Genomic DNA, 21,137 nt, shown 5'->3' with positions numbered 1-21,137 from the left:
TTCAATTCAAATACAGATAAACAGGAGGGACCTAAACAGTGACATCATCTTGCAAGACCTTAGCACAAGATCACGACCAGGGTGTTAGTATTGGCGGTCAACAAACACGGCATTTCTACCACCACAGAGATCCCTCACGTGGCCCTTTGATGGCTACAGCCATTCTCTTCCCACCCATGCCCCCTCTTTAATCTATAGTAGCCACTAATCAGTTCGCCATCTCTATAATTTTGTCATTTCTAGAATGTTATACAAATGGAATCAAAGTAGGTAACTTTTGTGATTGACATTTTTTTCCCACCCAGCATAATTCTCTGGAGCTTCATGCAAGTTGTTGTGTGTACCAGTTGTTTTGCAGTAGTCCATGGAATGGATGCACCAACCATATTTTATTTAACTATGTGTATCTGTTTCCAGTTTGGGCTCTCCACAACAAAACTGCCAAAGCATTTGTGTAGAGGTTTCTGTGTAAATATGTCTTCATTTTCGAACAATAAATACTCAGGAGTACAATTGCTGGGTTATGTAGCAGTGGTATGTTTAATTTTAAAGGTAATTTCCAAACTGTTTTCCAGAATAATCTCTACCTACTTATTACCAAAATCTATTGTCAAGCCTGGTGGGGTTTGCTCTGAAATCATAAAGTATTTTGTGTGCTCTTGTGTGCTTATGCTTATGCATCTTGGGATTTGGACCCAAATGCAACATACAATATTTAACACCCCCACCCCAAGAACTATTTTGTGAATTTCATTCAATATTCAAAGTTGCAAGATCTTTAATATCTAATTTCTCTCATCCAACATACTGACTATGTTCCTTGACTTCATTTTGTCTATATGGTTTGCAAACCTGTTAAATAAAGCTTCCCTCATTCAAAGCCTGAGAAAAAAAAATTTGAACAGGAAAAAATCCAAAGCATATCATTTGGAAACAAGCTCAGCAGCTATAATAGCTGACATATATTTTCCTTCCTGTCCATAAGGATAGTGTCAGCAACATTTCCAAGAGATTTGTGAAATTCAGTTTCTCATTTCATAAAATTGCCATTCTTATCAATCGAATCAGAGAAATTTAAGTCTTGAGGTCATTCTATTTCACTTTAGTTCTTAATGATAGACATTTTTTCTCAATTAATAGAGACTGAATACATTCCTAACTTCAACATGGTAACTTGTAACACTTATTTATGACACCAAGATCTAGAAACATGGTGATGGTGGTGGTGGCTGTAGTGATGGTCTTGGTGTTGATGGTGATGATGGTAGTGAAGATCATGGTGGTGATAACAATGATGATGGTGATGATGGTGGAGGTGGTAATGATGGCAATGATGGCATTGGTGGTATGATAATGGTGATGGTGATAATGGTGGGTGATGGTGATGGTGGTAATTACAGTTAACACTGGTAGCTTGCTTACCGTGTGTCAAATATTGCTATGAGATTCTGCTCCATTTTTATAACAGTATCTGTTTTTCCAATATTCATATCACTCATAGGTATTGGTAATATTAGTCTTATTTTTAGACTCACTGAATACCTATCAGACAATTTAATTTCAATCTGTATTTGGCATAGTATCTGAACTCTTAGTAGGAAGGAAAATCCAGTACTACAAAATCAACGCCAAAGAAAATTGTTTAATCATGTAATTCTATTAGGCTTCAGAAGTCTGATTGTTTTCATCGCTATGTAATATGTCCTTACATCACTTTCTATCTTTTTTTGTAATTTTTTAGCTTACAAAATATCACGATTTTAAACAATCATAATTAAAATCCAGAGCTGAATCAACATAAGACATTTTGTTTCATGGAGTTATTAGTTTTCTTCTGATTCTCAAGAAAAATATGGGTTGGTGATTTGTGTGGTATAAGAAATAAATATGCAATTTATTCTTTCTTTAAAAATTGTAGGATGCCAAGAAAAAATAGGACATAAATTTATTTATGATTTTAAGAAGACAGGGAAAAACACAGGCTGTTATCATATTCATAATAATAATTGTCCTAATTGAATTGTTTTATTAGAAACCCCCCCCCCAAAAAAAAAAGTAATAAAGCCTTTACGGATGTTGAAAATTAGCCTGACTTAACAGTGTTCTGGTACCAATTTGAGCAGCCATGGAAGGTGAAAGCCTGCACTGTATTGGAAGAAAGGGGCGATACAAAGCAAGATATTCTACTCACGAGGAGACCCGTAACCTTAGTTCCAAGAAAGAGCTCATCCCGCCTCACACTATAATGATATTCCAAAATCAGATCAAGGTGTCGGTCCCAAAATGGGATTTCTTAAGAAGCAAATCAGATCTTGAAGAAAGTCTTGGCTGAAACATCCATTTACTTCATTCAATCCAAAGCATCTTCGGTTGCAGCTCTATAGTCTACACCCGGCGTTACCCAGGAAGCACTGTGCTAGTTTTTAATACGTGACTTCAAAATGATTGAAACCAGGAAGTCCATCAGAGCATAAAATGGTGAGCTCCAGAGAAGTAAGGGGTACTAGTGGTGGAGAGTGTCAGGGCTGGTAAGATGACAAGGCTCTCCTAGTTGATTTATTATCACCCTGAAGAGCAGTTATTGTCGTGTGACCTTGGATGAGTTTCACTTAGCCTCTTTGAGACTGAGTTACCTGGAAAGATTGCTGTAAAAAAAGCTGCCTTGGAGGTTATAAAAAAAGCTCCTATTCCAGTTCAGCAGGCAGAGCGCAAATGGTGGGGTTTTGTTTCGTTTTGTTTTGTTTTGTTTTTTGTTTTTGGTCACTTATATCATTATCAATATAATGATGACTATTATTTACTCAGCAATATGCTAAAGATAACTGTTATCTTATTCTTCTATGGTATTGGTCAGCTTTCTGTTGCTATGACAAAATACCTAAGAAAATAAAAGCAAGAGGAAGAAAGGCTTATTTTGGCTCATGGTTACTGGCCTGTGGTGACAGGAAGAGAGGCATTTTCACCTCATGGTGCCCAGGAAGCAAAGAGAGAGGAAGAGGAGAGGCCAGGGTCCCATTAGCCTCTTCAGGGACACACACTCCCATCCATGACCTAACATTTTCTCCCAGGTCCCACCTACTAAATGTTCCATCACCTCCCAACAGTGCCACCCAGAGGACCAAGCCTTTAGCACATGGGCCCTTGGGAACATTCCAGGTCCCAACTATAGCTCTGTCAAAATCTCACAGCCCTATGAGGATATACAATGTTCTCGTTTTTGCATTTTTCCAAAAAGAAAACTGAGGCACGGAGGTGAGTGGGGACTGGCCCCCAATTTGAAGTTGACAGTGAGAAGGTAGAAATCAAGGACTTGACCGTCACACCACGTCGTTAGTATAATTAAACAGCCTGAGTAGAAAACTAGGGCCTGCCTGACTCAGGCACCAGATTCTCCAGTTTCATTCTAGATGACCTTGGACTTTCCTAAAGTCATATTCTTTTTCTTGGTTTGAGTAAGAAATATTTATTGATATATATTTTATAAACCTATAATAGATGTTTGAGGAAAGATAATTAAAAGCATTTGATGTAGTGGCTGTTCAGAACACATCATTCCACACAGCCCCACCCTCTGCTGGGCACTGTTCCGAGCACTGAGGAGACATCAGACAAAATCTCTGCCCTCGTGGAAATTCCTTTTAGAAAATAAAACAAAAGCTGGGCTTTTACAGAGGTGCACACCCATAATCCAAACTCAGGAGGCTGAGGCAGGAGGATCACAAGTCAGAGGCTAGCCTGAGCAACTTAGAAAGACCTTGAACAGACACTTATCAGAAGATTTCATCTCACTCCAGTCAGAATGGCAGCTATTATGAAGACCAACAACAATAAGTGTTGACAAGGATGTGGGGGAAAAGGCACACTCATACATTGCTGGTGGGACTGCAAATTGGTGCAACCAATATGGGAAGCAGTATGGAGATTCCTTGGAAAACCATTTGACTCAGCTATCCCACTCCTTGGTCTATACCCAAAAGACTTAACAACAGCATACTGCAGGGACACAGTCACATCAATGTTTATAGAAGCACAATAGCTAAACTGTGGAACCAACCTAGTTGCCCATCAGTAGATGAATGGATAAAGAAAATGTGGTATATATACACAATGGAATATTACTCAGCATTAAAAGAGGATAAAATGACATTTCCAGGTAAATGGATAGAATTAGAGAATATAATACTAAGTGAAGCTAGCCAATCCCAAAAAACCAAATGCCGAATGTTTTCTCTGATATAAGGAGGCTGATTCATAGTGGGGATCAGGGGAGCATGAGAGGAATAGACAAACTTGGAGATAGGACAAAGGGGAGGGAAGGGAAGTGGGGGGAAGGGGTGTAAAAATAATAGTGGAATGAGATGGACATCGTTTCCCTAAGTACATGTATGAAGACACGAATGGTATGAATATACCTTGTGTACAACCAGAGATATGAAAAAAATGTGCTCTCTCTATATAATATAAATTTTAATGCATTCTGCTGTCATATATAACAAATCAGAATAAAACATAAAATGTTTTAAAAAGCGGGGGTCTACAGCTGGGTGCAGTGACACATGCCTGTAATCCAGAGACTTGGAAGGCTGAGGCAAAAGGATCATGAGTTCAAAGCCAGCCTCAGTAACAGTGAGGCCCTAAGCAACTCAGTGAGACCCTGTCTTTGAATAAAATACACAATAGGGCTGGGGATGTGGCTCAGTAGTTGAGTGTCCCTGATAACCCCCTCAAAAGGTGGGGGTGCACTAGGGATTTAGTTCAGTGGTAGAGTTCTTGCCTAGCAAGGGCAAGGCCCTGGGTTCAATTACCATATTGAAAAAGAAAAGCAGAGAAGCAAAAAACAAAACAAAAAAAACACCCCAGCTTTGTCCAGATACAATCTACATATCATAAACACATATATTAAATCATGTCGACATCACCATGACCTATGTTTAAAACATTCCCATCTCCACACACAGTAACCTCATATTCGTTAACGGTGACTCCTCATTTACTGCCCCCATCCCTGTACAACCACTGGTCTTTCTGCCCCTGTGCATTTGCTACTGTGAAAACTCCGTATAATGGAATCATACAATAGGTGGTCTCCTGTGCCTGGCTCCTTTCACAGGGCAGGAAGTTTTCCAGGCTCATCCATGTGGTTGCGGGATCAACAATCCATCAGTCGATGGATATTCAGGTTCCGGCAATCTGGGGCTCTCATGTATACTGCAGGCATACACTTATACACATGTCAAGGAAGAAAATAAAAATGGAGTAGTGTTGGCTCATGGCACTGAAAAGAGAGACACAGTTAAATCTGTTGAACTTTGAAGCACTTTTAACTTGAAGAACACCCAATCCCAGATGCAAGATGACCTTCATACTAGGCCAGACCACAGATTCCTGAAATACTCTTAACACAGACTGAGATCCCACCCAATCCTTTTCCTACAAGACACCTTAACTTTTTCCAACAGCAATCACGAAATTGACTAACCAGTGATGTCATTTCCAACGCCCCTCCTGGTTTAAAGCGATAAATACACTTGCCATTTTGCAAAGCCTCGGAGCACTTGTTCTGGATTCATGTCTCTTGGATAACCATCCTCACATCATCTCAAATCATCCCTTTGTTCTCACGTTCGGTGTGTGGCTGACATGCATTTGTGTACAAGTCTTTTGTGGTCGCACGTCTTCATATTTTGGGAATGGAATTTCTAAAAGTGGAATTACTGAGTCATACGGCAACTCTCTGTTTAACATTTTGAGGAGCTGCCAAAATGGTTTCCAAAGTGGCTGCTCCATTTTACAATTCCACTAGCAAATTTCTCTACATCCTCACCAATCCCTGTTATTGTCTGTCTTTTTAAAATTACAGCCACCCTAGTGATGAAACACAGTGTTCACCGTGGTTTTGATTTGCACGTACCTGGTGACTGTGGATGTTGGGCAACTTTTTCATGCACCTATTTGCCACTGGTTTATCTTCTTTGGGGAAGTATCTACTCAAATTACATCTTCTGGTTTTTTTTTTTAATTGGATTTTCTTCTTATTGAATTGTAAATACTCTTTACGTATTCTGGATTTGAGGCCTTTGTCAGATAAATGATTTGCAAATGTTTTCTCTGGTTCTGGGGGTGGATATCTTTTCATTTTCTTGATGTTTTTTTATTTTTAAGCATTTTACTCATTTATTTATTTACTTATAAACTATGGTAAAAACAATATGCAATATATTACTTTAACCATTTAAAATGTGTAGCTCAGTGACATTAAGTACATTCACATGGTTGGGCAACCATCCATCATCCATCTCCAAAACATTTTCACATTCCAAAATTGAAACTATGGATAAGCACTAAATAATAAACTCCTCCATCTCCCCTCACCCAGTCCTTGAATATCACCATTCTGCTTTCTGTTCCTATGGGTTTAATTTCTGTAAGTACTTAGTACGATTACAACTGTGCATAACTATGTCTTTTTGTGACTGGCTTACTTTTCTCCCTTTCACCAGGTGTGGCAGCACAGGTGTGTAAATCCAGTGACTCAGGAGGCTGAGGCAGGAGGATGCAAGTTTGAGGCCAGCCTCCACAACTGAGTGAAGCCCTAAGCAACTTAGGGAGACCCTGAGTGAGGGTCTCAAAATACAAAAATAAAAAATAAAAATATCTGGAATGATAAAGTGTCCCTGGGTTCAATCCCTAATACCAAAATAAAAAAAAAATAGACTTTTCTTCCTTTTCTAATACTGAGCAATGTTTCATCAAATGGATACACCAAGCTTTGTTTACCGGTTCAACCACTAATGGAACAATGTTTAATTTTGATAAAGACCAGTTTATCTTTTATTCTTGTATCATCAGTGCTTTCAGTATTATATTTAATAAATCATTGCCTAATTCAAAGTCATGAAGATTTATGCCAAACCTTTTCCAAGAGTTTTTTAATTAATTAATTAATTGGTGCTGGGGATTAATTCCAGGGCCTCTCACCCAGTTTTACAGTTTTAACTCTTATATTTAAGTCTAGGATCCATTTCAAATTAACATTTTATATGGTGGCTATCCTGTTCTCCCTGCACCATTTGCTGAAAAGCATGGATCTTTCCCCCACTGAATCGTCTTGGCATTTTTGTAGAAAATCAGTTAACCATGAATGCAGGGTTTCATTTCTACACTCTCAATTTTTTTTTCCTTATCTGCTTTTAAACAGAAGGCTGACTTTATTTTATATGACACAAAATATCAAAATCTATTATTTAACATGTAATAAATATAAAAACCATTATTAGTGAAATAATTTTCCACTCTTTTTTTCTTTTATGCGGCCTTCAAAATCTGTGTATTTTAGATTTGAAGCATATCTCAACTCGGATTCTATTTTTTAATTTTTGAAATTTTTGATTGACACAATCTGTGTACATTTTTACCAGGTACAATGTGGTCTTCCGGTTCATTCATCCATTCATCGCCTTAAATCTCTATCACTTCTTGACTGTGAGTACATTCAAATTCCTATCTTCTAATTACTTTGTGATGCCTAATGTCTTATTGCTCATCAGATTCACCTGCTGTACCTTGAAAAAACAGAACTTATTTTTAAATGAACAATTGGACCCAGATCACAGTCACCCCAATTTTCCTGATCAGAATTATGTTTGGTGCTTTTAAAAACAGAGAAACCCAGTTATCTGTCCTGGTGATTTGGATCCGGTAGGTCTGGGGGGAGGCTGGAGTCTTCCTCCAATGCTCTCCGACCCTGTGGACAGACACACATTTCTCCCAGTTGCTCAGGCCCCATAGGAGCAGCAGGGCCAGCTCAGAGTCCCCTCCCACCCCCAGTCCTCCCTCCACTCTGCTCTGTTTGGGATTGGGCCTCTGCCCACCATACTTCTCCTGTCCCGGCTGCTTGGCCTCAGGTTCTTCCCATAGAAGGAGTGAGAAAGAGGCTGAAAACCAGGGGAAGAAGGACCTCCCTCTGGGCCCTGGTCTCCTGTGCGCTTCCGGCTTGATTCCATTGGGCACTGCCTCGCTGTACTTCTTCACCCTGGCGCCAGAGCTTCCTTACCATTACCAGCATACAAATCCAGTTTTCAGTTTTAAAAATATCATCAACCACAGGTTCATTAAATTCCCAAGGTAGACAGGCTCATCAACAGCCAGACGCTCTCCTCATCCACCCAGGTTCCAAACACCAGGGGACCCCTCCAAGGTCAAAGATGTCAGCACCAAAAACTGGCTGGAGGCAAGTCCTTAGAAGTCCAAGTATGGGCTCCAGAGAGATCCTCCCTTAATTTTCTAAATCTTAATAATCCCAGTCTCTTCCCTTTGTTCTTTCAGCCCTAGGATTGGAGGCTGCTTCCTGTAATTGCTTCTTTTATCATACTTAAGAATTTTATTTTTATCCTTCTGGTTATATATAATATTACATATTAAATTCTCTTTTTACTACATTCACTATGTGATAGAATGGCTTGTTTGGGAATTGCTTATTGGACAAGAAGCAACCACAGGAATGTGCTTCCTGAATGAAGAAAACCAAATGTGGAGGGCTCTATAATTGTCACAGATTTCAGTCTACAGGTGATTTCTACTCCATGGCACAGAGGACTCAAGAAGAATCCAGTGGTCTTGCTGAGTTCAGACTCGGAGATCCTAAAGCAACTGGAATTGGCAGAGAACACAAAATAGGAGATAGCTGCATAGAGAAAGAATCTGTAAATACATAATAATCCCCTTTAGTCCATATTCTATTCCAAGCCTGCATACGTGAAATTCCTCATGAATCCAGGAAAAGGACATGTGATGGGAGGCTATAAAATAGACAACTCTCAGGGGAGGCAGACGTTGAATTCTAATCAGTCTACAGAGATTGGAGAGAAATAATTGGGTACCTGGGGCATTTAGTAAAGACCTCAGAAGGGTCAAATTTTAATAGTAGGGTTAAACTATCCTTCGAATAAAGACTCCTCCAGATACAAACCTCACAAAGTTTGAAAACAAAACTTGGAAGACTCAGACTGGCCAGCGAGTACCTAAACTGCTTGCTTAAAAGACTACATTATCAGGAGAAAATTAGTCAATAGAAACAACATAAATCCAGATTCTCCAAGAAGCTGACACCAAAATAAGATTAAGTGTGGAATATTAAGCGTGCAAGTGTTTTATTAGTACAAATACTTGAAAGAAAGGAAATGGGGAAAGAGCTAATTAAGTCTGTGAGAGTGATCAGCCCACAATGTAAGCCCAATGTGGAGAAGACAGGAGGGGAGGGGAGGGGAGGGGAGGGAAGAAAGGGAGGGGAGGGGAGATGGGGGGAGAGGGCGCCTCAGCGACCTGTGAAACAACATCAGTGGTCTAACACATGTATAATTGGACTCCCAGAAGGAGAAGTCCCCAGGAAGAGCCAGAACAAGTATCTGAAGACATAATGGCTAAATGTTCTCTAAATTTGATGCAAGTTGTTAACTTGCAGATCCAAGAAGTTCAACTCCAGTCAGAACCATTAAAAAAAAAAAAAAACTACATCCAAAACATGAGAACAGAGTGAAAAAGAGACAAGTTTAAAAGCAACTAAAGGGAAAGATGCAAGAGAACAAAGATAAGTATTCCAACAGGCTTTTTGTTAGAGACCACTCAAACCAGAAGACAAAGGGATGACATGTTGAATTCTGAAAGAAGAATCTACCCAATTAGAACTCTGTATCTAATGAAAGTATTTTTCAAAAATAAAACAATAAAGATTTTTTCCAGAAAAACAAAAATTTTTTTTTAAAAAAAGGCCCTGAGAGACTGTTCCCAGAAGACCTCTGCTATAGTCTGCTCTGACCCCTGCAAGCTTCTCTGGAGTCAGCTACTAGCCCTGTAGATGTGCTGTCTGGTACATGGGATCATCCTTTTTGGTTCCTCCAATGCTTCAAGTCTATTTCCACCCTGGGATCCTTTAACCCTCACCAGCCTTTTCAGGCTCTTCTCCCAGATATTTTTCTCGCTCACTTTTTTTTTCAATAAATGGGACCTCTGCTTGAATATCACTCTTAGGAGAGATGTTCTCAACTTTCCTACTGAAATCAGCCGCCTCCTTGTTTCTCTCCCTCCCCACTCCTAACACCACCACTGTTCACCTTCTGTTCTGATAACCCACCCCCTTCCTTGTCTCCAAAGCGTCACCATCGGACATTAGGATGTTCATCTGTTTTCCCATTGATTCTTTGGTTTTTCTGGTAGGCGGAATAACGGTTCCTCCAAGATGTCCGCACCTTAATTCTTACCTCATGTGGCAAAAGGACTCTACAGATTAAATTAAGGATCTTGATATGAAGCAAGTATCATGGATTATTTAAGGGGCCTGATGTAATCACCAGTTCCTTATTAGGGGGAGCAGGAGGGTCTCATTCGCAGAGGGAGATGTGACAATGAAACAGAGGGACACAAAAGAGGTGTCAAGCTGAAAGCAGGGGGGGGGGGGTGATGCACCTTGAAGACAAAGGGAGGTTCCATGAGCCAAGGAATACAGGTGGCTTCTGGAAGCTGGAAATATTAGGGAAATGATTGTCTCCTGGAACCTTCAAAAGAAATCAGCATAGCTATAACTTGGCTTTAGACAGTGAGACTCGTTTGGGACTTCTGAACTCCAGAACTCTAAATACTACCAAACAGAACTATAAGATAGCAATTATATGTTGTTTAAAATCTTTATGTTTGTGATAATTTGTCATAGCAGCAACATGAATGGGTTTCCTACCCTAGAGCATAAGCTTCATGGTGGGAGTCACGTCGTCTTTCTTGATCTCATACAGTACATCTAATACCATAAAATCAATCACATCAGTGCTTCCTTTGTAATATATGCCAAATTCAATCACTTCTCAAGGCCTCTGGCACTAAGAACAAAGTCCAAGTTACTATTTTATTTTACTTGGGAGTATTGCAAGTCCTCCTAATTCATCTCTTTGGATCTACTCTTAACTCCTAAAGTCTGTAGTCCACAGAGCAACCAGAGGAATCATCTTCAAATGCAAGTCACATCATTGGAATTCCAGTGACTTTTCTTATCATCCCAAGGAGAATATGAAGTCCTTAGTGGGCCCCAAGGCCATATGCCACCTGGTCCCAGGACGCCTCTCTGACCTCCCTGTTCATTCAATCTCTTGCTCTCCTAGTAAGGATTTTCAGGAATGTTTGATGGATACCTGAGAGAATGGATTCAGAGGTGAGGGATCACTGACCAATGAGGATTGAAGGAAGTCAGGAAAGGATTCATGGAGGACGTGGGATCAGAAGAGTGTCATGAGCCTATGGAAAGAAAAAAGGAAAGAGATATCTCCATACAGGCTTAGAGTGTACGCTGATCAGATTCACCCTACCCCCTGGCCTCACACACTTCCCAGTCTCTAGTAATCACTATAATACTTTCATATTGACTCAACTTCAACATATGAGAGAACATGTGATATTTGTCTATGTCTGTTTTATATTACTTACCAAAATCTCTTCCAGTTCCAACCATGTTCCTGCAAATAACAGGATATTTTCTTCTTTATGGCTGAATAATACTACCTTATGCATAGATATACCACATTTTCTTTATCCATTCATCAGTCGATGTCTATCTAGGCCAATTCCATATCTTAGCTGTTGGGAATAGCGCTGCAATAAACATGGACTTGCAGATATCTCTTTGGTATCCAAATAGTAAACCTTTATTAATACTAAATTTCATATGTAAATAAATATCAAATTTTTTCACTAAAACAAGGCTTAATTATTCTTTCTTGCCCAGTAATAGTAAAGTTGGCTTCCTCTTCTAGATGCCAAGATCACTGTACAATATTCATCTAGATATATTCACAATACAGCAGAATATAATATACAGAGCTGAACAATTTGGGGTTTAAAAAATGAATGCCCAGCTTTTGATTCTTTGGATCTCTCCATGTTTTTCAGTCATGTCAGAAAAAAACACAGGAAACACAAAGCATCACACTAAAGTTTGTGTTATGACAAAGTATTGATAGGACAAAAAATATGGGTTAGCTGTATCAGGAAGCATGGCAGTTCTTTAATAACAAAAGATCTGCAACAACAGTATTGTAGTGCATGCTAAATGCTCTAGATATCTCTTACCATTTAATTCACAATAACTTTATCATAAGGATAGTATTGTTAATTTCATTCTACAATAAATGGCTTATGGAAGGTCACTCAGCTTGTAATTAGCACAAGCAGCATTTGAACCTAGGATTGAGTTCTAACATGACCTCAGCTGGTTCAGGTATGATCAGGCATCTAACCAGGTGGCCTGTGAGGGTCTCTCTGACCCAGCATTCCACTGGGATATAAGGATTCATGCTCATTAAAATGCAGACCACTGGGCCACTCACCCAGAGACACTGATTCAACAGTGCTGACCAGGGGCAAGGAATCCACCTTGAAGATTCAGATACATATCATAGTTTTGGATCCATACATGGTGTAATGAATAAAGTGGGGATTTCTTCTTTTTAATTCAGCTGCACAGGTAGAAGCAGCACCATATACATGGGCATGAATGAGCTTGATTTGGAAAAACTTAAGACCAGAAAGATCAATTAGTACCTTCCTCTTCAGTCTCAGCTGAGTGGCTCTGTGGGTAGCTGGCTTCATTATTATAGGAAAAGTCCAATAATCAGAGAAAAATATCATGATATCCTGTTTACCTGACGACACTACAGGACATCTTGGTTTTCCTAACCCCCTCAAAGCAGAGACTGGGGCTGGGGCTAATGACAAACACATGAATCAGTTAAAGTCAGGATATGCCACAGGGAGGATCAGTGGGTGTGAATAATTTTCTTGGATGACCTAAGCCAATCTGCCAGGACAGGTGTCTCTTGGTGTCCATGGGGGATTGGTTCCAGGTCACCCCTCAAACACCAGAACTTATAGGTGCTCCGTTTCCTGACCTAAAATGGCATAATATTTGCATATAACCTGCACACATCTCCCCAGACACTTTAAAACTCTACATGACTTACAATACCAAAAACAATGTCAACGCCACATCAATCGTTGTACTGTATTTTTTAGGGAGAGAATATGCAGAGATGCATATTCAGTATAGATACGATTTCTTTAAATATTTTCCATCTTTGGTTGAACCCCTGGGTATTGAACCCACAGATGCCGAAAGCTGATGGTATGTGGGGGTACATTGGCTATGGAGTCTGACTGACCCTCTGGCTTCATGATGGACCAGTGGTTGTCCTCTCAGCCTCTGTTTCCCCATTTATAGGATGAGGATGCTAACAGGGCCTGATTGGGGTTGTGGCTAGGAGAAGTAAACCTGAGAATGTCTGCAAGCATTTGTTCCTAGTGTGTAGGAAACACTCCACAGTCAGTTTGGGCACCATAGTTATGATTTTGATTTTCTTTTTGCCTTAATGACCTGGTCTTCTTGTGTAAAGTCAGCATTAGAACTTTTTTTTCCATTGGGGTTTCTCATAACCCACACAGGATTTTCCCCAGAGTACACCCTGTGTTCCACTGTGTTGCATTCCTGAGAGGTAACGGCCAAACCTGAGCCAGGAAGCTGACATCTTCAGCCCTCCACACCTCTGAGTGCCTACCCAGCACCGAGGGCCATGGGCTGCTGGCATCATCAGAGACCCCCCACTCCATTGTTTGTTACACTGAGTGTGCAGAGCAGAGTATATGCTCAAGGAAAACTTATTGAATGAATTCATAGGTAGAACCCTGAACTTCAGCAATGGTGTGATCCTGTGTGCCAGCTAGGATTCCAACAGAGGACTGTCAGCCTCAGTAACTGAAGCTACATAAGCAAGCAGGTTTCATGGGGACTTTACTGTCATCACTCTATAATGAGGACAGTAATTTTTGGTATAAAATAGGAGTCAGTTTTGTCAATGCAAAGCCTGATAGAAATTAGGTCTTGGGTACAATTTTTCAATAAATATTAAAAATCATATTTCCTGAATGTTAGGTCACTTACTCAGGCATCAATAGGAGAAATGAGAGGATGGTTTTGTTGGTCTGGCTATTACACTGGTGCTGTACTATGCCTGGAGCTTAAGACTCTGGACAGTGAATTATTAGCTGCCAAGTGTCTCATAAAAATTGAAAATGAGGCTATGAAGAAACCCAAGACCTCATCAGCCTTTAAGCCAAAGCCATCTTTATAAGGGAGAACCACACAGGATGTGACCTTCTGGGTGGGCCCAGTGTATGGGGGAGGGAGGGTGGAGAAAGGACGGTTGGTGGGTACAGGGGTGCACTTGGATAGAAGGAATAATTTCTAACATTCTTAGCACAGTAGAAAAACTGTGTTGGAAAAATAATTAATTGAATATTGCAAAATAGCCAGTAGAGAGGGATTTTGGATGTTCCCAGCGCAAGAAAATGATAAATTTCTGAGACAATGGATATGGCAATTACCCTGATCTGATCATTACTCATTATACACATGTATTTAAATGCCACACCATACCTCTTAAATATGTACAATTACTATGTATTAATAAAAATATTAATAAAATGAAATAAAATAATCTAGGGCCAGGCACAGTGGCACATACCTGTATTCCCAATAGCTCTGGAGATGGAGACAGGAGGATTTCAAGTTCAAAGCCAGCCTCAGCAAAAGCGAGACGATAAGCAACTCAGTGAGACCTGTCTCTAAATAAAATACAAAATAGGGCTGGGGATGTGGCTCAGTGGTCAAGGTGCCCCTGAGTTCAGTCCCCAGTATCCCCCAGTAAATAAGTAAATAAAAGAAAACAATCTAAATGAGGCCCAAGAAATCTCTTTTGTCCCTATTTCCATGGGAGGACACAGCTATGAGCCACCTGTGAGCCAGGCTTTCACGGGACACCAAACTTGCCAGCCTTGATCCTGAATTTTTCATCTCTAGAATTCTGAGAAATGAATTTCTGTTGTCTGTAAGTTAAAAAAAGAGTATGGGCCCTGATATCTAGCTCTGCTTTCCATTACCTGTGTGAATTCACAGCAATGGAATTCACAAGTGTAGTCATGCACTTAATTTCTCAGTATCACAGTTTCCTCGCCTGGAGAATCAGATCGATGAACAGGACGTGCTCACGGGCGACTCAGTGATGTCTGCTGTTATTGCCAGGAGGGGTGACACCTGTCTACAGCAGTCCTAGTCTAGTTCCAGGATCAGTTTGAGGAAATCACTGTTGATATTTTTAAGGGAAGGTAGTGGAATACACTCACTCCTCAGTATCCATCGGGAATTGTTCTAGAACCCCTCTTGACACCCAAACCCAGGGATGTGCAAGTCCCTCGTGTAAATTACACAGGGTTTGCCATATAACCCACACACATCCTCCCTTGTGCTTTAAGTCTCTCTAGATTACTTATATCATTTAAAGTAATGCAAATAATATGCAAATCGTTACACTGCTTAGGGAATCACGACGAGAAAGGATGCTGTACATGTTCAGTACAGATGAAAATTTTTAAAAATTCATTTTTCATTGACTTGGTTGAATCCACATACACAGAACCAATGGAAGGAGAGCCAAAGGTATAGTCCTTAGTGCCTCTCCAGGAAACGGCGGCGTCTGGAATTGCTGAGTTCAAGAGCACACAGGCTGGGCTGAGATGTAGAGATCAGGGAGCTAGCGCTGTCACCAACAGGAAGCTGGGGACTGGAACAATGCTGAACGTGCCCTTCACAGCCTCTAGAATGCCTCTTGACATCCATGGAGATAGGCCAGCTCTGCTGCATGCAGCAAACCCCTCCTATCCCAGCTTATTAGCCAAAGAGATGATCCCAAAGAGATGCCTCCTGGTACCCGTGGCACCAGCGATGGCCTGTGGGAGCAACAGAATACAAAACTGTGAGTCACCTGGAAGATTGTGTTCTAGAAGACACTATCACTTCTATCTCAGTCCTGCACTTTCCTCTCTCTCCCGAGAGAAGGGGAATCTAAGGCAAAAGAAGACCTTGCCTTGGGGACATTCAGGTGGCCCTGTGGAGACGCCCCTCTGGTGGGCTTCCTGGTGACAAGCCTCCTGCTAACAACACCCGAGTGAGGCTGACTGCTGAGTTCCTCCAACTAGCAGCTGATGGCAGCCTCTCGAGAGACCCCGAGCCAGACCCACCAGCCAAGTGGACCCTCAGAACCGGGAGGGAGAATCAATGTTAGCTGTACTAAGCTGCCCGGTGTGGAGGGCTTTGTTACTCAGCGACAGAGAAACAATCCAGCATCTAACTGGGAGCTTCATTCGTCCTCCAGCCCCTAGCAGCAGGCAGGCCTTCAGTCCCCCAGGCTCTGCCGTGCAGAGGACGTGAGGAGGAGCAGCTGGGTGTTGAGTGGCTCCCACAGAATGTGCCCCACTGTTGACACCAGGAGGCCAAGGCCATGGTGCTTTTAAGGGACACAGAATCTGATAATCAGCACATCCCAGAGAGCTCCATCTTTCCAGAATCTTGCTCACCTTTACTCACCATCACAAATCAACACTTTTTATTGTGATCATCGATTGTCATCCACCAATAGTAATTCTTTCTCCTTTGATAGAAAACAAAATTCTTCTGACATCCCATGGAGCTTTCACCAACAGTGGTTCAGGACTCTCCCCAAAGCAGAACCCGTTCCCCTAGGGGCTCACAAAGAAGTACCATGGTGACATAAATAACCCGTGGATAACACCTTGCCTGCTGTTCATGAGCAGATGGGCGGTGTGAGCCACCCTCTGCCAACACTGGCTGTCTTCTGCCTGGTGTGAGATGGAAGTTTGAGGAGATCCATGTTGTTTGCTTTGGTGGTTCTTAACAACATGTGAAAGAGAAAATTTGATGCTTTCTAAAAGTTACTGTATTGTCCTTGAAAGGGTTCTGCACTAAGAAGTGACGCAGGAGCTACTTGTAGCAAAAGAGACATTTGTGTCTTTGTTTTCCAGAAGCCATAGAGAAATGGTGCATAAGAACCAGGTCTTTTGATTGAAAGGCCAAAGAAGGATTCTGTACATAAGAAGCAAAGAATTCTGAGGATACCAGGAGAATGCAGAGATAATTGCAATCATTATCTCTCTGCACCCAGGGAGACAGGTTCCAGGACTGCCATAGATACTAAATCTGTAGTTGCTCAAGTCCCTTCCATAAAATGGCATGGTATCTGCACAGAATGGAAAGACATCCTCTCACATACTATTTATTTATTTATTTATACTTTTTTTGCATTACAATTCTTAATACACATATATACCACATAGTTGACTTATAACATATAATACAGTGTAAATGCTCTGTCAATACTTGTTATACTATATTGTTTTTAAAAAAATGACCAGGAAAAAAGTCTGCACATGTTCAGTACAAAGGCAAAATTTTCCCCAATATTTTTTTTAAGTCTTTATTTTATTTTTATGTGGTGCAAGGATTGAACCCAGTGCCTCACAAATGCCGGGCAAGTGCACTACCACTTGAGCCACATCCCCAACCCCTTCCCCAATGTTTTCTGATCATGATTTGGTTAAATATGTGAATGTGGAGAGCCCAGAGAGAGAGAGAGAGAGAGCGCCACTGTAATAGCTTTCTTCTGAGATGTTGTAAAGGGGTTTGAACAGATGAGGAAGAGACTATGAAAATGTCCCCAAGTAGATGCTGTTCACGAGTGAGACTCTTGAACAACAAATGATTTATTAAGTGGTCTTTGTGAGAGTCCAACAAGTGGCATGTGCATTTAATTTATAGTTAGGACTTGCATTTTTTTAAAACATGGAGTGTAGTGAGAGGAATTTATTATTTTTTTATACAAAGAACTGTTGGTCAGCTTTGCCTTGCTGTGATCAAGACACCTGACAAGAACAACGTAAAGGAGAGAAAGGTTATTTTGGCTCACCATTTCAGAGAGTTCAGTCCAAGGTCAGCTGATTCCATTGCTCTGACCCAAAATTAGGCAGAACATCATGGCGGAAGGGTACAGAGGAGAACAGCCCTGCTCCTGGCAGCCAGAAAGTGCAGAAAGAGAGAAAGGGGCAGCAGGGATGTGAAGTCCTTCCAGGGCACACCCTAGTGACCCGCCTCCTCCAGCCACACCCCACCTGCCTACAGTTACCACCTGGATAGCCCATTCAAACTAGGATGGTCTAATTAGGTCACAGCTCTCAGAATTGAATCATTTCCCCTCTGAATGGTCCTGTGTTAACACAGGAGCTTTTAGGGGACACCCCTATCCAAACCATAAATAGAACCACATGTCTTTTGGAAAGCAAAAGTGAACTTTTATTAATAGAATTATTCTGCTAATTTTCTGTGCCTCTTAGATTTTTTTATTATCTTACCAAAAACTAATGTTATGAGGAGCCGCTTCAGAAAATATTCTAAGTCCAAATTCAAATCAAAGAGAGCTTTATTTACCTGGCCAGGGACTGTCACCCACCTGTAGGGACTGAAGCTCTGTGGGAGAATAGCAATTTCTGGGCCTGTGTCTTGGGAATTTAAGGATGAAAACCATAGCTCAGGGACTTTCCTGTGTCGTGCAAGCAAGCCAGTCACAGAAGCTAAGACAGCAGTTAGCAGGGCAACTCAGCAATCGCATCTTGGGTTTGAGCAGGTGTTAGACAACTGCATCCTGAGTTCAAGCAGGTGGTTAGTGGGAGTAAGCATCTACTTCAAAGTCTTGGGACACCAAGACCACCATCTCCTGGGTTGGGTACATTTTGTGGGGTACAAGGTACAGAAAACAATATATTATAAGAAAACAGCTTTCATTTCAGTTTCTCAGAAATAGCTCTTGTAATAGTTTTTTTTTTTTTTTTTTAAGAAGGCAGCAAAATGGAGTCTTGGGCCTGCCTATGAGAGTTCTTGCTTTATAATTGTCTTATCTCACTTACCAAAATCTTATATCTATGATCTATATTTTTTACTAATCTATAACCTATAACTTACACTCTTATTGATTGTATTTATCAGTTCACACCACAACACTAACTAAACACAGGCATCCATTTATCAAATAGCCATTGCTGTCTTCCCTAAGCGTGTGTTCTAATTTCATGTAGTACACACACACATCAGTTAACAAAAAAATTCACGGACCTTTTATGCTGTGCTGTCTGCTGTTCCATTTATGTAGTCTTCCCAGCTTTAGATAGTGGTGACCTTTTGCATGGGCAATTTTATTGTGTTTGGATCCTATTAGGTTCTAAACCTGGTGGATCACAGAAAAATTATAATAGTGAGCATCATAACTTTAATATATTTAAGGCAAAGGCAAAATTGTTGCATGACACCGTATAGTAGTAGATCCTAATCTTCAATCAGATACTTACTGGACTTAGTCTGATTAATTCATTTCTCTGCTCAACTGGAAGTCAAAGAATAGTTCTGGAAAATATTAAAAGGCTGTGTGTACAAAGCAAGTGTGGCTGGAGAACTTGTAATCTTTTGATCTCTGGGAAAGGAACATAATTTACAAAGTATAGCATTGTTAGACTGTCAGAGAACAACAGGATTGTGCTGTATACAAATACCACAAACTGACATGCACTTGACTCCCCTAGGGCAGCTTGTTCATGACCATGGTACAAATCACACTGCCCTGATCCTTTCCAGAGATGTGAAACTTCACTGAGATTAATAATAATAAGTTACAAGAATTCTCAATAGACCCCAGTCCCCCCGCACCTTCTCTTATTACCTTTTAAAAATATGAAGCCTCCAAATCTTTAATAGCATACATACTTGCAGATATAATGTCCAGGTTTACATGGACATTGTCTTAGTCTACTTTCTGTAGCTATAACAAAATGCCTGAAGCTGGATACTTTAAAAAGAAAGATATTTATTTGGCCCATGATTTGGGCAGCTAGAGAGTCCAGGCAGCATAGTTTTGGCATCCTGGTGAGGGTCCCTGGCAGAAGAAGCAGAAGTGGGACTGATCATGTGCAGAAGGGACAACGTATGTGGGACAGACTTGCTTTATAGCAAACCATTCTCACAGTACTAATCTAGTTCCATGAGAGTTAAACTTCCCTCAAGGTAACTTTAATCCATTCATGAGATGTGGTGCCCCATGGCCAAATTACTTCCCACCATCTCTTAAAGATCCACGACCATTACGCATTGCCACTCTGTAAACTAAACTTCCAGAACATGAACATTTTGGGGACAAACTACATCCAAACCATAGCAAACATAGACATAGACACACACACACACACACACACACACACACACACGCAGATGCATGTACAGACATACACTCTACCCACCTCTGTTTCCTTCTAGGCAGGGAACATTTTTTAATTGTTAAAATTTTAGAAGTTGTTGATGATAAGAAACTGTAGCTTCTGAATTTGGAAGGAAAATCATATATTGCAAGCCCAGTCCAGAATAATGCTTGTGTCTAAGATGGGATTCCTTCTGTTAGCCAGGTTTTCGTCACTGTGACAAAATACCTGAGAAAATCAAGGAAAAATGAGGAAAGGCATTTATCTATTGGGTCTGTTGGTCCTATTGCTTTTGGGCTTGTGGTGGCATAAAGTATCCAGGCAGGAGCTTGTGGCAGAGGAAGCAATTCACCTCATGACTACAAGAAGACAAAGAGAGGAACAGGAAGGGGCTAGAATCCCAGTGTGCCCCAAAAGGTCACCCCTGTCCCCCCACCATGACCTAACTTCCTTCCATTGGCTCCACCTCCTAAAAGTCCCACCACCATCCAGTGGCACCAAAGGCTGAGGACAAAGCCTTCAGCACATGGACTTTGGGGGTACATTTAAGATCCCAACTTTAGTATTCAACCTGCTCCCAAAGGCTGATGTCCATCTCACAATGCAAAATACATTCAGTCCATCTCCAAGGGTCCTGCAAATCTTAAGAGTTTCAGCATTTCCCAAAAGTCCAAGTCCAAAGTCTGCTCTGAGACTCGAGGCAATCTCTTAACTGAGAGCCTCTGTAAAAATCAACAGAACAAGTTACATCTTCCAAGATGCCATGGCACGAGGAAAACACCTCCTTTCTTGGCCCAGTAGGGGTAGAGTTGGCAAGTGTGAGATCTGTGAATTATATGGGGGAGAACTGAAGAGAACAGATCTCTGGGAATTCAGGAGGCCTTAGAGGCTGACATGGTCAGCCTTCTCCCAATCTCCTATTGGCTCTTGTATTAATGATAGAAGAAATTCAG

The 21,137-nt window shown here is 40.9% G+C and overlaps 1 long non-coding RNA gene across 1 annotated transcript; it reads right to left on the bottom strand.

The window, feature by feature from the left end:
* Positions 1-18,872: 18,872 nt before the first annotated feature.
* LOC125615540 lies at positions 18,873-20,395 on the bottom strand. The gene is made up of 3 exons (XR_007346148.1): positions 20,227-20,395; positions 19,285-19,406; positions 18,873-19,163 (listed from the first exon to the last, which is right to left on the bottom strand). It is a non-coding gene; the product is annotated as an uncharacterized LOC125615540 (long non-coding RNA).
* Between the last annotated feature and the right edge of the window lie 742 nt (positions 20,396-21,137).

Source organism: Marmota marmota, unplaced genomic scaffold (genome assembly GCF_001458135.2).
Source record: "Marmota marmota marmota unplaced genomic scaffold, marMar, whole genome shotgun sequence".
NCBI classification, from domain to species: domain Eukaryota; kingdom Metazoa; phylum Chordata; class Mammalia; order Rodentia; family Sciuridae; genus Marmota; species Marmota marmota.
This window is presented reverse-complemented; position numbering and strand designations above follow the sequence as displayed.